The sequence below is a fragment of the Schistocerca piceifrons genome, chromosome 2, assembly GCF_021461385.2.
Source record: "Schistocerca piceifrons isolate TAMUIC-IGC-003096 chromosome 2, iqSchPice1.1, whole genome shotgun sequence".
Classification (NCBI taxonomy): domain Eukaryota; kingdom Metazoa; phylum Arthropoda; class Insecta; order Orthoptera; family Acrididae; genus Schistocerca; species Schistocerca piceifrons.
In genome coordinates this window covers 595246016-595263933 of record NC_060139.1, presented here as the reverse complement: position 1 = coordinate 595263933, position 17918 = coordinate 595246016, and the positions used below count along the sequence as shown (strand labels likewise).

Below are 17918 nucleotides of genomic sequence, written 5' to 3'. Positions count from 1 at the left end.
ATACATATGTGTGGCTGTGATTTTTTTTGGGGATCAAGGATTTTAGAATAGTGCAACTACGGAGTGTCATAGTTGGTTTCCAAAGGTGACACCTGTTAATGTTTGTTTTGGTACTAAATCGAAAGTGATTATTCCTATAAAAATGTGAAGTAAAATATTTGCGGGAATAAAAAAAATGTAACTCATTAATTAGTGAACTGCATGACAAATTACAGTAATTGTTTTGAGAGGAAAAATAAGTTGAACAACATTTAGTAAAATTTGGTAATGATGTTCGAAGCATGATGATTGAACAAGATAATCTTGTCCTTAAAAGGTTCAATATACAAACCGACACTGTTCGAACAGGTGTTGAAAGCCCAACAGCACTGACTGGCTGCTGTGTCATCCTCAGCCCTTAGGCATCAACAGATGCGACTATGGAGGAGCATGCAGCCAGCGCACTGCTCTCCCAGCCGTTGTCAGTTTTTGTGAGCTATGTCACAACTTCTCAGTCAAGTAGCTTCTCAATTGACCTCACAAGGGCTGAGTGCAACTTGCTTGCCAACAGCACTCAGCAGACATGGACAGTGCCCCATCCAAGTGGTAGCCAAACCTGACTGCACTTAACTTTGGTGAACTGGTGGGAACTGGTGTTACCAGTGCAGCAAGGCCGTTGACCTAATATTACAAACGGCACAGTATAACAAGTAAGGCTAAACAGATAAATGTAAACAATAATAACTAAACAAAGTAAAATGTTTGACAGAGCAAATGAAACTACAGTAACTGAAATAAAGGAAAAACGGGGCACGAGTACGAGAGGTAATTTACAACATGGTCTGAATGGGATTATTAGTAGTATCTGCAGTTAGAAATGGTGAGTATTGGAACTATCTCTGATCACTCAGTACGAAGCTTGTGCAGCTGGACATATGTTTATTAATTTTAATTATTTTAAGGTAGTCCATCTTTCTATCTTTGTGGATATTATGTAAGAATTCATGTTGATCTTCGTAGAAGTGGCCTTTTTAAAGCCAGTGGGTCATCTGCAAAAGTAGAGTCTCCTTTTTTAAAGCACTGGCTTCTATGATGATACTTCAGTTGGGTGTATATTGCCCAGCCTGACTGGCCTATATAGAATTTGGTACAATGAAAAGTGGGTTTTGTATATTTTACGCTTTTTCTGATGCAGAAGAGCTTTACCATTGGGCAAAAAGTGTCCAATAGAGTTGTGCTCATAAATGATGTTTTGAAGTTTCTATATTTCAGCATTCTGGCAACATTCAGAGAAGAGATTTTTCTAAACAGGAACCATGCACCATATATTAAGGTTTTGAGATGGTGGTTTGAGGACAAGAGGAGAGGAGATCTGTTGCTCTTGCTTTATGCCTTATGGAGTCCACAAAAACTGAAGTATAACCCTTGCTTGATGTTATCTGTTTGATTCTGTTTAATTCATGACTAGTGGAGATGAATATTAGACCGTATATCATTGAAAGGCAGTCCATTGGTGTTGAGAATTGACAGGAACTAAAATGACAGTGGTGATAGGCTTCCTGTAAATCTTAAAAGTGTGAATGTGATCAGTGATATTTATGGTTATGCCTAAGTAATTTATGGAGTTACTGCCAAAGCCAGCTGAATTCTAAGCACAACATTATCAAATTCACAATCACTATTCTATTCTGCCTGTTTGTAATACAGGACCATTTAAGGATAAAATATCTTGTTCAGTCACTTCCCTTTGAACATGGCACCAAATTTACCTGTATATTGTTCAACATATTTTTCCTCTCAAAATAATTTTTTTTATTTGTCGCATAGTTCATTATTTTATAAGTCATACATTTATTGACAAAAATGTTTTTACGTCAAATTTTTACCAAAATCACACTCATTTTCGTCCCAAATTAAACATTAACAATTGTTATCTTTGGAAACCAACTGAGATACTTTGTAGCTGTAATATTTGAAAATCTTCAATCCACAAAAATTTCACAGCCACAAATATGTACATTTGCACATGACAATGGCATAACAGTTGATGACTGGTTTGTAAAAAAACCGCTGTCAAGCGCGCAATTGTAATGCCCTTGTCACAGTCAGATGCAAAATTATTTGAAGAAATGCTCCACCATGAAGAATTTGGCAACTGATGAACATCCCAGCTAGTTTATTATCGTAATATACGGGTTGGTGTGCAATTAATGGTGACGTTCTGTGGAATATATGGCTGTTGCACTTGCTGGTGGAAGTACAGAAACATGACTTGGTGATTAACTCGTTAGAATCCGTCTTTGGAGCGAAAGAGCACCTTGATTGTTAGCTGCAATAGGCAGAAGGCATGCTTTCTTGATGCTGCACATTTCAGTGATTTTGACTAAGATAAACTAATGCTGCGATGTTCTTCATGGGCACCCCAGTGTAGAAGTTGGCACAGGAGCAGCTAAGTGAAAAATCCGTGCAATCGCACATTTATTTATATATACATTCCTGGAAATTGAAATAAGAACACCGTGAATTCATTGTCCCAGGAAGGGGAAACTTTATTGACACATTCCTGGGGTCAGATACATCACATGATCACACTGACAGAACCACAAGCACATAGACACAGACAACAGAGCATGCACAATGTCGGCACTAGTACAGTGTATATCCACCTTTCGCAGCAATGCACGCTGCTATTCTCCCATGGAGACGATCGTAGAGACGCTGGATGTAGTCCTGTGGAACGGCTTGCCATGCCATTTCCACCTGGCGCCTCAGTTGGACCAGCGTTCGTGCTGGACGTGCAGACCGCGTGAGACGACGCTTCATCCAGTCCCAAACATGCTCAATGGGGGACAGATCCGGAGATCTTGCTGGCCAGGGTAGTTGACGTACACCTTCTAGAGCACATTGGGTGGCACGGGATACATGCGGACGTGCATTGTCCTGTTGGAACAGCAAGTTCCCTTGTCGGTCTAGGAATGGTAGAACGATGGGTTCGATGACGGTTTGGATGTACCGTGCACTATTCAGTGTCCCCTCGACGATCACCAGTGGTGTATGGCCAGTGTAGGAGATCGCTCCCCACACCATGATGCCGGGTGTTGGCTCTGTGTGCCTCGGTCGTATGCAGTCCTGATTGTGGTGCTCACCTGCACGGCGCCAAACACGCATACGACCATCATTGGCACCAAGGCAGAAGCGACTCTCATCGCTGAAGACGACACGTCTCCATTCGTCCCTCCATTCACGCCTGTCGCGACACCACTGGAGGCGGGCTGCACGATGTTGGGGCGTGAGCGGAAGACGGCCTAACGGTGTGCGGGACCGTAGCCCAGCTTCATGGAGACGGTTGCGAATGGTCCTCGCCGATACCCCAGGAGCAACAGTGTCCCTAATCTACGGTCTTGGCGTGCATCCGTGCGTCGCTGCGGTCCGGTCCCAGGTCGACGGGCACGTGCACCTTCCGCCGACCACTGGCGACAACATCGATGTACTGTGGAGACCTCACGCCCCACGTGTTGAGCAATTCGGCGGTACGTCCACCCGGCCTCCCGCATGCCCATTATACGCCCTCGCTCAAAGTCCGTCAACTGCACATACGGTTCACGTCCACGCTGTCGCGGCATGCTACCAGTGTTAAAGACTGCGATGGAGCTCCGTATGCCACGGCAAACTGGCTGACACTGACGGCGGCGGTGCACAAATGCTGCACAGCTAGCGCCATTCAACGGCCAACACCGCGGTTCCTGGTGTGTCCGCTGTGCCGTGCGTATGATCGTTGCTTGTACAGCCCTCTCGCAGTGTCCGGAGCAAGTATGGTGGGTCTGACACACCGGTGTCAATGTGTTCTTTTTTCCATTTCCAGGAGTGTATGTCTACTTCAGAATTTTCCTTTATGTGATAACACATTTAGAAGATTACTGTGCCGATTTGAAGTTCTTATTTGTGTGTTTTACTGTCTGCATCGCTTATGCATATCTTTTATTGATTGTATCGAAACCCATTTGTTTGGTGTGAAAATTCGAACATTTACTAGTGCCACCGTAAATTGGTACTGTTTTCGTCAATTATAGACTTAAACTTAATTGTCCTCTTTTCAGATTTTTAAGAACTATAGGCCTATCCTTGTTCAAAACAATCATTCTAAAATTTTGTTGTACGGTTATGTAAGAAATATGTTATTATTGAGGATTTTCAGAAACTTACAACACTATATTTTCATGTCACTGGTATGACCATTTTGGGTATGCAACTTATTTCAGAGCAAATCAGCTTTTGTGGTTCAGTTACTTTCAAAGAATATATGACCTCTGAATTTTGTTGTATGCCAACACAAATGAATGTGTGATTCTGAGAATTTTCGGAAGCTACCATTGTTGTCTGCCTAATCTAAGCGTAATTTGTAGTAAATCAGCATTAGTGATGTAGTTACTGCAGCAGATATTCTAACAAACATATTGTGTTGCATCTAGTTTTCCCTTAAAAGGTAGCAGCCCTATATATTATCTACATTTATCATAAATTCAGTTTTTGAGTTTGCTAACAACTATAATCAACTTAAAAAAAATTAGGAAACTAATATTTAACATAGATTTTTATGTTGCCTTAATAGAGATCTTGTTTTGTGCATTTATTTGAATTCTTATAGGGAATTAGCAACTTCTAGCCGAACAGATTAAAATGTAGTCAGCAGGCTTAATCTAAAGTTTATTTGTTCACTGTCCTGTAATACAGTGCTCTAGCCAAACTGCAGCCCCACTGTGAACGCTGTTCTTGAACATTGAATGGGTTGGTTGACATTAGTAAGCAGATGGAAATCGCCCTGACTACTATCAATTGAATGACAATTGCTGTGAATCGGTGTGTTGGAAGAGCTCCCAAAAGATGTGTATCTGTGACACAGGTACCAGAGGTACCTCAAGTACTGTCTTCTCCTACAGATACTGTCTCCTCTGCAGAAAGTATAGGGTCTGTCATTACCCATCCACATGTCTGCAAGTGGCATGTTAATGGTAGATATAGGCATTCTGTACAGGGTGGATGAGGACTAACAAGTTTGAGGTGCTATCTTCCACTGAAACTGAGCCAGTGGGACTGACTTCACGGGTTTTGGTGAAACCTGTTTGGTCCAGTATCAAGAGAAGGCAAACACAAAAGGGATAGGGGTCTATTAATCATTGGAAGTTGAAATGAATGGCGAATGATGGTACTATTTAGGGAAACGGCAGCAAGGGTTAGCAAAGTACATCAGATGCATCAGTGTGTATACCTGGGGTCCTCATTCAACATGTTGAAGAGGATATTCCAGCAGCCATTGAGGGAGCAGGGTGGAATCTGCAGTACAGTGTGGTGGAACAAATTATGCCTGTCATCTGAGCTCTGAGGCCATACTTGGGTCATTCCAGGGACTGGCAGAAGAGGTCGAGAAGATGAGCCTTGTGCAAGGAGTTTCAACGAAGCTCGCAATGTGCAGTGTTTTCCCCAGAACTGATTGTGGACCTTTGGTTCTGAGTAAAGTGGGAGAACAACCAGAGGCTTTGAAGGTTCTGTGACAAGCTAGGCTGCATCGTCGTGGACTTGGACTGTAGGCCCCCATAAATGGGTCAGGTGTGCACTACACATCAGAGGCTGCTGCTCAGGTAACTGACTGTGTGGGGTGCACACAGGAGTTTTTTAGATTAGGTGACTCTCCATCCAGTCCAGATAATGATAGCTATAGGAAACCCAGAAGTATCAATACAAGATCAAAAAATTCCTCCCACAAGTGAGAGTATTAAAATCCCAATGGTTAACTGCCAGAACTTGAAGTGCTCCTGAAAAACAGTGAAGCTCATGTAATGCTAGGTACAGAAAGCTGTTTGAAACCTGATATCTATAGCAGTGAGATTTGTGATATTGAAAGGGTAGGCAAATGGGAAATGAAGGTGGTGTATTTGTCGCAGTAGACAAGAAACTCAACTTCACCTGATGGAAATAGAAGCTGCATGTGAGATTGTTCAGGCAAGTCTCTTTATCAGAGGCAGATGTAAAATAATTGGATCCTTCTATCTCCCACCAGACTCGCCTCCTGATGTAACTGAAAACTTTAGAGGAAACCTCAGTTCACATGTATGTAAGTTCCCCAGTCATACTTAATTATCTGTGGAAACTTTAATCATCCAACAATCAATTTGGATAGTTGCAGTTTAGTTTAGTAGTGGGCATGATAAGACATCCTGTAAAACATTACTAAATGCCTTCTCTGAAAACTACCTAGAACAGTTCGAAGCCCCACTCGTGATGAGAATTTATTGGATCTTAGGGCAACAAGTAGACCTGACTCTTTTGAAGATGTCCACATCGAAACTAGTATCAGTGACCATGACGCTGGTGTGACAGCAATGATTACCAAATTACAAATGACAACTAAAACAAGCAAAAAGTGTATATGTTCAGTAAATTAGATAAAAAAATCATTAGTGTCATATTTCAGTGAGGAGCTTGAAACTTTCAGCATAGGGCAGTAGCATGTAGAGTAACTCTGACTCAAGTTTAAAAGAACAGTTAACTATGCACTGGATAGATATGTATGCAGTAGAACAGTTCATAATGGGATGGAATATCTGCGGTGTACAGTCACTGTAAAGAAACTTCTTAAGAAAGAGAGATTACTGCAAAATAGGTGTAAAACAAAATGTAGGGCTATAGATAGAATGATTCTGAATGAAATGCATTTGGCTGTAGAATGATTCTGAATGAAACACGTTTGGCTGTCAAGAGAGCAATTTGTGATGCTTTCAATGACTGCTGTAGCAGAATATTGTCAAGTGATCTTTCACTGAATCCAAAGAAATTTTGGTTGTATGTAAAGACTGTCAGTGGCACTTCTATGTAAAGACTGTTAGTGGCACCAAAGTTAGTGTCCAGTACCCAGTGAATGAGACAGATTGAGGGTAGCAAAGCAAAAGCTCAAATACTTAACTAGAGAAAGAGGCTCTAGATAGAGAGATGCTGAATGAAATGCATTTGCCTGTCAAGAGAGCAATGCGTGATTCCTTCAATGACTACCATAGCAGAATATTGTCAAATGATGTTTCACAAAACCTAAAGACATCCTGGTCATGTGTAAAGGCTTTTAGTGGCATCAAAGCTAGTGTCCAATCCCTAGCGTATGAGACAGGAACTGAAATTGAGGGTAGCAAAGACTGAAATGTTAAACTCTGTTTTCGAATGTTCCTTTACGAAGGGAAACCTAGGAGAATTGCCCCAATTTAATCTCTAACTACTGAAAAGATGAATGAAAGAAGTATTAGTGTCAGTGGTGATGAGAAACGGCTGAAATCGTTAAAGTGAACAAAGCTCCAGGCCCCAATGGAATCCCTATCAGATTCTATTCTGAATTTGTGGCTGAGCTAGCCTCTTTTCTAACTGTAATCTATTGTAGATCCTCCAAAAAAAAGCTACGCCCAGTTGTTGAAAAAAGGCACATATCACACCCGTCTACAAGAAGAGTAGTAGAAGTGATCCACAAAACTACCATCCAATATCCTTGACACTGATTTGTTGTAGGATCTTAGAACATATTCTGAGCTCAAACATAATAAGGTATCTTCAACAGAATGGCCACCTCAGTGCCAACCAACATGGGTTCAGAAAACATCGATAATGTGAAACTAAACTCTCACTTTTCTCACATGACATACAGAAAGCTTTGGATCAAGGCTGTCAGTTAGGTGAAGTATTTCTTGATTTCCAAAGAACATTTGACTCAGTACTGCACCTATGCTTATTGTCATACGTACAATCATATGGGGGTGTCAAGTGAAATTGGTGACTGGATTAAGGTCTTCTTTGTAGAATGGACACAGCATATTATCTTTGATGGAGAGTCATCATCAAATGTAGAAGTATCTTCGTGTATGCTTCAGGGAAGTTTTGGGGACCCTTGCTGCTCACATTGTATGTTAATGACCTTGCAGACAATATTAGTAAAATCAGGGTTTTTGTAGGTGATGCAGTTATTTATAAGAAGTACTATCTGAAAGAAGCTGCATAAATATTCAGTCAGATCTTGCTAAGATTTCACTGTGGCGTAGAGATTGGCAACTTGCTTTAAATGTTCAGAAATGTAAATTTGTGCATTTCACAAAATAAAATAAAAGTATCTTATGACATTAATATCAGTGTGTTACTGTTGGAATGGTCAACTCATACAAACATCTGGTTGTAACACTGTACGGATGTGAAATGGAAAGATCACATAGGCTCAGTTGTTGGTAAAGGAGGTGGTAGACTTTGGTTTAGTGGTGGAAGACTGAGGAAGTGCAGTCTATAAAGGAGATTGCTTACAAATCGCTCGTGCTACCGCTTCTGGAATATTGCTCAAGTGTGTGGGGCCCGTTCCAAATAGGACTAACAGGGGATCTTAAACGTATGCAGAGAAGGCCAGCACAAATGATCACAGGTTTATTTGATATGTGGGAGAGTGTTATAGAGATGCTGAAGGAACTGACCTGGCAGACCCTTGAAGATATTCATCCTGATCTTCCGCCCCAAGGGTGGACGATGTTCACATTCAGATGTTGCAGCACCTTTCTCTTGCGGGCAAGCACATTCTCCTTCACACATACAATCAAATCTGGGAGATGGCACATTTCCCAGACTGTGGCGTGATGCCACTGTCATAGCCATACCCGAGGCCGGTAAGGACAAACACCTTCCTTCTAGCTACCGCCCCATTTCTCTCACCAGCTGTGTTTGCAAGAGTCTTACCTGACCAACCACTGGACCTGGTCCCTCACTGTCCTATGTGTCCTCTGCAGAACTTCCTGTGATGTGGATTTGACCACCCTCCTCCGTTTGTACCGATCCCTTGTCTGTTTGAAACTGGACTATGGGTGTTTTGTTTCAGTATCTGCATGTCCGTCCATCCTACGACCTCTAAATACAATCCACCATCGTAGCAATCGTTTGGCTACTGGTGCCTTTTACATTAGCCCAGTTGAGAGTCTATATGCAGAAACTGCTGAACTACCGCTGTAGTACTGATGTGACGTTCTCTGCAGCAGATTCGCATGCCATTTGTTTTGCCATGTCCAGCCACCCATCTTGTGCCACCTTCTTCGATGACTCTTTGACCACCAGTATGGGGCACGTTGTCTTCTCTGTTACCTCCTGAAGTTCGCTTTTGGCTATTATTGCTCCAGCAGCTTACCTTCACACTACCTGCCATTTTCCTGATGTGTGTGAACCCTTCACCATCTTGGCTTCATGCATGTTCACTTTGGATTTAATTTGCTTCCTTACGGACACCACTCCAGGGTCTATCTATCGGTATAAGTTTCTCGACCTTCACATGGAACTTAGCAATAATACCTTTGTGTACACTGATGGTCGTCGGTGTGACCGTGGTGTTGGGTGTGCCTTGGTCACTGGCACCGACCATTGTAGAGGTCAGTTTCCGAAACACGGCTCAGTGTTTACAGCAGAGCTCTACACCATGTATCAGGCCACACAGTACTTCCTGCAACACAGGCCTATTCTCTCAGTGCCCCTCAGTGCCTCTTTGTGCTGTTCACAGTCCATCACTTAGTGCAACGGGTCCAAGAAAACTTCCAGTTGCTCTGTCTTGAGAGAGCCACTGTGATGTTTATGCAGGCCCCTGTTCCCATTGGTCTGATTGCAAATGAGGCTGCTATCACTGCTGCCAAAGCTGCAGTCCTCCGTCAGCCCACTAGTTCTCCCATTACTTCTGATGATCTCCGTGTTGCAGTCTGACAGCATGTGGTGTCACTTGGGCATTACTACTGGTCTTCCCGTCATGGGAACAGGCTCTGGGGAATTAAACTTCTTCCAGCTGCTTGGCCAATCTCCTCTCGGCTGAGATCATTTTAGCAAGGTTGCGTATTGGGCACTGTCTTTTCAGCCATCACCATTAGTTAAATGGTGATCCCCCGCCGCTTTGTTCTCATTCTCATCCTCATCAGCCTTTAACGTTTCACCATTTCATGACCGAATGCCCTTTTTGTTAACCACTTACTTTCTACTGTATGTATGCCATCTGAGTTATTGACCGTTTTAGCAAATGACAGGTGGGCTGTTGACTGCTTTTTACTTTTTATGTGTCATAGCAATATGGCAAAGGACATCTAATCTTTAGTTCAGGATCTCCGTTGTCACTGTGGTGTATTTTTTAGACATTTCTCCAAGAAGAAATCCTTGTTTTTAGCTGTCTTTCCTTTTGCCGATTGGGCTTAACATGTAATCACTTTTAAATCCTTTTTCGGGTTATTGTACTAAGGTTCTTTCAGGGCCATGCATGACCTTAGTTATTTTAGTTCCCTAAACCAAAACAAATCAAATCAAATCAAATCAAATTACTCAAGTAGCTCCTCAATTGGTATCATGTGGCTGATTGCATCCCATACCAATATGTCACCAAGGAAAATTTCTTGGCAGTACTGGGAATCAAACCCAGGTCTTCTGCCTGACAGCCACCTATGCTGACCACACAGCTACAGAGGTGACAAGACTAAGTGGAAACTGCGACTTAATCTTCCCAGTCCTTTATAATACGTGAGTAACACAATTTCTGGGACATGACAGTTTTTTATCAACAGTTTGTGCAAAATCGTGTGTTGTTTTCAGTGTCTCTCAGTGAATTCCTAAAAGGTTCGTTTAAACCTGGAGACACACTCCAGTGGACTGATGAGAAGAAAACCTCCTTTGTCAGATTGAAAGTTGCTGTTGCAGGGGCTGCATTATTAGCTCACCCTCTTCGTGACGCATCTCTTGAAGTTATGGGGGATGCGTCACCAACTGCCATTGGAGCTGTATTACATGTACAATATAACTGGCAACCTCTATCCATTGTCAGTAAAAAATTATCACTTCCACAAGTTAATTGGTCAGTGTACAACTGTGAGCTCTGTGGGACATATGCCTCAACCAAAAAATTCGGGCAGTTGCTTGAAGGTAGACATTTCACTCGTGTCACAGACCGTAAGCCACTCATGTTTACCTCCTTTGAAAAGGTGGACAAGGTGTCATGATGCCAGTTGTTGCATCTGGAGTTCATTGTGCAATTTACTATCGATATTTGACTTTTGATGGTGAGCAGAAGTGACCAGTAGATGCACTACATGGCACTGACACCATTGCGAAAGGACTTGACTTCATGACACTTACCAATGCCCATGAAGGAGACAATCAACTGCAGACATTCCTCAAAGCATCATCAGGTTTACAGCTATGGTGTATTCAAATGCCACGCTATACTGTGACATATTAGCTTCACAAACATGTCTATTTGTTGTAGCAGATTTTCCTAAACAAGCTGTTTCCTTCCTTCAAAGCATCTCACACCCAGAAGTAAAGGCCACTGTGCGACTAGAGAACAATGCATTTGTTTGCGAAAATATGGAAAGTGCAACAAAAGACATCTGCATGTTACAGGTCCATTCAGTATCTTCACCCCACAGTCAATGGTTTGTGTCCACATCAATTTTATTGGATCTATACCATTTCCAGAAGGATATCAGTACTGCAGGACAGTGAGTGACTATTTTTCTCGTTGACCTGATGGCTGTCCAATGAATGATGTAACTGTAGCCAAGACTTTCTTTCAGGAGTGGATTGCACCTTGGCATACCCCTCTGCATTGCTATCGACCAGGGCAAACAGTTCAAGCCACACCTCCTTCAAGCTCTTGCAACATTACTTGACGTGAACTGAATTAAATCCTGTGCCTATTACCCTGCCATTAATGGTATCCCTCCAGGGAGATCACATCTCTTTTCTAAGTACTTGCTTGGCTGCCATGGACCCTAGCCTTTGCAGCCGTACTTCCTTTCTGTGTGACATGCTTATACTTCCACTATCCCTTTATCCCTCTACCTCTCCATTGGGTGATACTCTTGGTGCCGACTCTGCTTGGATCTGGTTTATGATTGGCCTTCCAGTTTCCACTTCCAGCATATTCTACAACTTTTTATCAAATAATGGCTCCCATTATTGGGTTTGACCTGCCACCAATTTTCAAAATTCTCGAGAAGTGTTGATCATGCACAGAAAGTCGCCAAATGCAGTGTGTGCCCCTCCGTTGTGCCTTTCCATCTGTGCACCCTTCCCTTCATACAGTAATAGACAAAAACACAGCACGGTAGCCATCCCGTTATGGGGAGGGTGGGGGCGTCAAGTACCTGCACGGTGGTAGCCCCCTGACCACACAGGCATTGCACTGTTGGTGCCTGAGCAGAAAACTCCCCATGCATACAAAGGAGTACGTGCTTGTTATGGCTGGGGCACAGGGACTCTCTGTAGAGTCTTGTACCACAAGGAAGCAAAGGAGAGCATGTTGTTATGGGTGGCCGGTATCCTCTTTCTACAACACAAATGCACACATGGATTAATATGGTTCTTCATTTACATGAACTGGAAATCTGTACTTGTGTTGTGGTACAAGCTCATCAGTAATAGTTCCACTAGTCTCTGTGTATGGTTTTAGCTGTGATGAACTAAATCCGCTCTGCAAGTGAACTGACAGACGCCAAACTGTATGAGTGAGTGAGTGAGCGAGCGAGTGAGTGAGGGCTTCCAGGCAGCAGCGGCAGCCTAAATATATGCTGTCGAGTGGGCGTTGGTGGCTTTTTGCTTGTGGGTGTGTGTCTGGCCTCTCTCGTGATAGGCGCACTTGATCCAGTACCTACTTATTGGTCTTCACGCTTCATCTTTGCCGACTGGTGTGCTGGTGACACCTTACACTAGCACACTGACCAATGGCTTATTGGCAAGGTAGCCATGGTTGAGGCTGGGTGGTGCCCATGAGGAAAGCCCCCATTTCGGGTGGGTGGCACCATGGCGGATGAGCCGCATATATGAAGCAGATGAAGTCGCCTCACTCTGGTGGTCATATGGACCCAGCAGTCCCGGTGAAAGTACAGTCCTCTTTTGATACAGAGGGATACAGCCCTAAAATGCTTCCATCCCTGGCTGCACAGTGGGTGGGACATAGTGCTAAGCAGCAAGGAGAACAATACTCCCCTCAATACTTGGTTTGTACAAGGACTGATTGTGATGGCTTCCTTGCCATAAGACCTTGTTCTTTTTGGAGAGCTTAGAAGAGAAGTTTGGGGAAGTGGCAGCCGTCTCTAGACTTAAAAGTAGATCAGTTGTGATCAAAATGGCATCCCTTGCCCAGTCCCAGACACTGCTCACTTGTAACAAGCTGGGTGACGTACCAGCGACTGTCACTCCCCATAACAGTCTAAATTTAGTTCAGGGCATCATTTTCCACAGAGACATGCTCTTACAATATGATGATGAGCTACGCGCCAACCGAGAGCGATATGGTGTACATTTTATCTGTCGTGTACATAGGCGGCCAAAGGACAATAGGGTTTCCACCACTGCCTTCATCTTGGCCGTTGAGGATGATTCATTGCCTGAGAAGGTCAAGGTGGTGGTATTTTGATGCAATGTTAGTCCGTATTTGGTGCTTCAAGTGCTTGAAATTTGGTCACGTCTTCACGTTGCAACACTAGTGCTGATCTGTCAAGATTGTGGATGAGCGTTGCATGTGAACGCTCCCTGTGCACCTCCTCCCATATGTGTCAACTGTGAAAAGCGCCAGTCTCCCTGCTCACCAGATTGCGCTGTCAACCAGAGAGAAAAGAAAATTAAAAAAATGAGACTCTGGACAAACTCAGTTACCAAGAGGCCAAGAAGTAGTATTTGCAGTTGCACCCAGCATGTCAAATAATCTCATATGCTGCAACTACGACGATGTCACCCTTTTTGGCAACATTACTCCTAATCGTTACACTTTCTTTAGTGGGCCCTCAGTGCCGCTCAACCATGCCTGCCACCATGATGGTTGGGGGCTCCTTTCTTGCCCCTTCCCCCACATCTACTTTGGGATCAGTGGCTTCCTACCCACCTGGGTAGGTGATCCCCACTTCCCAGCTGGAGACACCTTCCACCATCTGCTCTCGCCAAGAAGGGGTCCCTTGGGACACTTTCTTCTAAGGTTTCGTAGGTCTACAACAGGGCACCAGCCACTGGCTGACGAGGCCACAGGCTGCTGGTCGCAGGGCTTTGTGATCATTCTCTTTACCTGAAACTGATTCAGACAAGGCTTCGCAATGGTCAAAGTCGTCTAGGGAGACGAAAGACATTAAAAAGTACTTCAAGGAGGAGGGCATTCCAGTGGCCCCCACACCACCAGTTCCTGCCTGTTCTACTCATGTGGCACCTGATTCCCCGGTTGACACCAAACAAAGGAACCCAGAACCTATGTATATTGATGTCATAATCCCTCAACCAGTGCCAGGTGACCCTGAGGCATAACCTGTCCCCTTGGTCCCTTCATGACCTCACTGTACATCGGCAACATTGTTCTGCAGTGGAATTGTAGCAGTTTTTTCCACCGCCTGACTGAGCTACGACATCTTTTAAGCACATCACCTGCCTTCTGGATTGCCCTACAGGATACTTGATTTCCAGTAACGCAGATGCCAGCCCTTCATGAATACTGGGAGTATTATAAGAATCGTGCTGCCTATGACAGGGTGTCAGGCGGAGTTCGCACGTATGTTCTAGGCAATCTGTATAGCAAATGTGTGCCTCTTAATATGCCTTTAGATGCTGTGGTTTTTTGGGTAAGGGCATTTCAGGATATTACCATCTGAAATGTTTACCTCCATCCCAATGGTGAAGTGCATACTGTTTGCATTGGTTTGTCAGCTCCCCCCATCTTTTCTAATCTCGGGTGATGTCAACACTCATAATCCTTTCTGGGTTTCCCACCCATCCAGTGGAGGGTCCACTATTCCTTGTGTGGTAGTGACCACTTCCCAATCTTCCTATCCCTCCCTCAGTGTCACTCTCCTGGATGCATGCCCAAATGGGCTCTCAACAGTGCTGACTGGGATGCTTTCACCTTTGCTGTCAGCCTTGGCTTCCTATTGCTTGGAGATATCCACGAAGCAGTCCAGTATACATCTATAGCCATCCTTTCATCAGCTAATTTAGCGATCCCTTGTTCCTTGGGCCCGCCCCTACAAAAGACCGTACCTTGGTGGTCCTCAGACATCGAGGAGGCCATTTGAGATCATAGGTGGGCACTCCAACTCCAAAAGCAACATCCATCAGTGGAACACCTCATTGCCTTTGAGTGGCTCTGTGCCTGGACGACACAAAAGAATGGTGGGAACAGTATGTTTCAACCAATGGACCATGCACCTCTCCTTTGCAGGTTTGGGCTAAGATCAGACATCTCTATGGATACTAGAAAACTGCAGGTGTACCTGATATTACCTTGAATGGCACTGTCTACACTGACCCAAATGCCATCGCCATTGCCAAACATTTTGCTCTGGACTATGCTCAAGTGTCAGTGTCTGAGAATTGTCATCCTGCCTTTCACATTATAAAACAGTTATTGGAAGGAAAGCAATTATCTTCTACTAACACCACCTGGAACCATATTATGCTCCATTCAGTGAGTGGGAATTTATCAGTGTCCTCACCCACTCCGCTGATTCCAGGGCCAGACTGCATCCACAACCAAATGATCAAGCACCTACCAGTGGACTGTCAGTATCATATCCTTTCCATCTTTAACCACATCTGGACTGAGGGCGAGTTCCATTGCAGGGACGAGAAAGCATCATTGTCCAAGTACTGAAACTGGGTAAGCACCCTCTAGAGATGGACAGTCATCACCAAATAATTCCCACCAATGTTTTCTATAAACTGCTTGAACCCATGGTGAGCCAGCAACTGTTTTGGTTGCTTGAGACTAAGAGTCTTCTGGCTCCTTCCCAGGATGGTTTTTGCCAAGGCCATTCCACTACTGATAATCTGGTTTACCTGGAGTCTGCCGTCCAAGCAACTTTTGCCTGACGTCAACACATTACAGCTGTCGTCTTCGATCTGCAAAAGGCTTATGACACCACATGGTGGCAGCACCACATGCTCTCTGTCTTGCATGAGTGGGGCCTCAGGAGTCCTCTCCTTATTTTCATCCAGACCTTTCTGTCAGACCATATGTTCTGGGGTTCAAGGTGGTGCTTCCCACAGTACATTCCTCCCTGCCCCCCCCCCCCCCCTCCCCCCCCTCCTCGCAGTGTTCCCAGCAGGTGTGGGGTCCTCAATATCTCTCTCCTTGTATGCTGACAACTTTTGCCTCTGCTATTGCTCCTCTAGTGTGAGTGTCTCTGAACGTCTGCTGCAAGACACGATACGAAAGGTGCAGCCATGGGACTTCACCAGTGGCTTTAGATTTTCTCTGCCAAGACTCACTTCATGCACTTCTGTCAGTGTCATAACATTCACCCACAACCAGAACATTACCTGGATGATGACACAGCTACTCTGTGTGTTGGAGACTTATCGCTTTTTAGGACTGGTCTTTGATTCTCGGTTGACATGGATTCCCCATCTTTGCTAGCTTAAGCAGAAGTGCTCGCTGCACTTTAATACATTTTGCTGCCTGAGTAACACCAGCTGGGGTGCAGATCGCATTAACTTATTCAGCTTTACAAAGCCGTGATACAATCCAGCTTCGATTATAGGAGTCTGGCATATAGTTTGGCATCTCCATCAGTATTGCGGATACTGCATCTGATCCGCTACTGCTGGTTCGACTTGCAATAGGAACCTTTCAAACTAGCTCTGTGAACAGCTTACTCATGGAGGCTGGGGTCCCTCCATTGTGGATCAGGTAGCAGCAGCAGCTTGTCAATTATGCTACCCACATTTGCAGCTCCTCTAAGCATCCGAACTACTGTCTCCTCTTTTCAAATGTGGTAATCCATCTCCGGCAGTGGCACCCCTAACCAGGGGTTACGATCGCAATCTGTGTCCAGTCTATCCTCTCTAAACTTCAGTTTGTTTCCCCTTCCACCTCTCCTCTGGAGCCACTCCCCTATATCTCTGTGGTGCATCCCTCGGCCACAGCTTTGCCCTGACTATCACAAGGTCCGAAAGACTCATTCCATCCTGAGGCTCTCCGCTGCCAATTTTTCTCCATTCTTGGCACCTCCCTGGGTTCAGAAGTCATCTACGCTGAAGGGTTGATGGTTGCTGGTCGTTTAGGCTTTGCTTATACTCGTGCGGGACATACCAAACTGGTCTCCTTGTTGAATGGCTGTAGTGTTTTCAGTAGCCATCTCTTGTGCTCTTCAGCATATCTGTTTCTGCACTGGTGGGGTCCTTTCTCATCTGCTGCAACTCCTTGAGCAGTTTGCAAGCTCTTGACCGGTGCTACTCTCGCCATGCTTTGGTTGTTGCTATCCAAGATTCCCTGTATGCCCTTGAACAGTGTGGAAGGTCAGCGATCTTCTTCTGGACCCTAGACCACATTGGGATTCTGGGGAATGAATTGATAGCCTGGCCAAACAGGCTACCAGTAAACAGGCTCTTGAGATCGGTATTGCAGAAACAGATCGTTGATTGGTATTATGCCATCAAGTTTTAGGTCCCTGGAATATGGAATGGCTCACTCTGACTTCACCAAATTAACTACGGGTGATAAAGGAGACTACGAATCTGTGGAGTTCCTCCGTGCAGGTATCTTGCAAGGACTCAAGCATCCTTTGCTGGCTCCGCATCAGCCATACTTGGCTGACTCATGGTCATCTCCTCTGTAGTGAGAATGCACCCACTGTCGTCATGATGCCCTTTTGACGGTGATCCACATTTTTCTGGACTCTCCCTAACTAACTGCCCCTGGTGTTAGGAGAGGGTTTACCATTCTCTTTAACCCTTTGGCTGCTGCAGCTGAACGTCGGGTTGGTTGTGTTGAGCGTGCCCATGAGGTCGCCTAATCCATTTACCTGTGCTAGTAGCAATCTCCGCGGAGAGCTGGCTATGCCTGAGCTCTTTGATCGGGTGGTCTCTCCTCGTGCTTTTTATTTCTGGAGCCAGGGCAGTCGCAACAGTCTGGAGGTCTGAGAGTGATT

The 17918-nt window shown here is 44.5% G+C and overlaps 1 protein-coding gene across 1 annotated transcript in view; it reads left to right on the top strand.

Moving 5' to 3' along the window:
• Positions 1 to 17918, top strand: part of LOC124774996 — a 338749-nt gene that overhangs the window by 15227 nt on the left and 305604 nt on the right. The window lies entirely within an intron of this gene.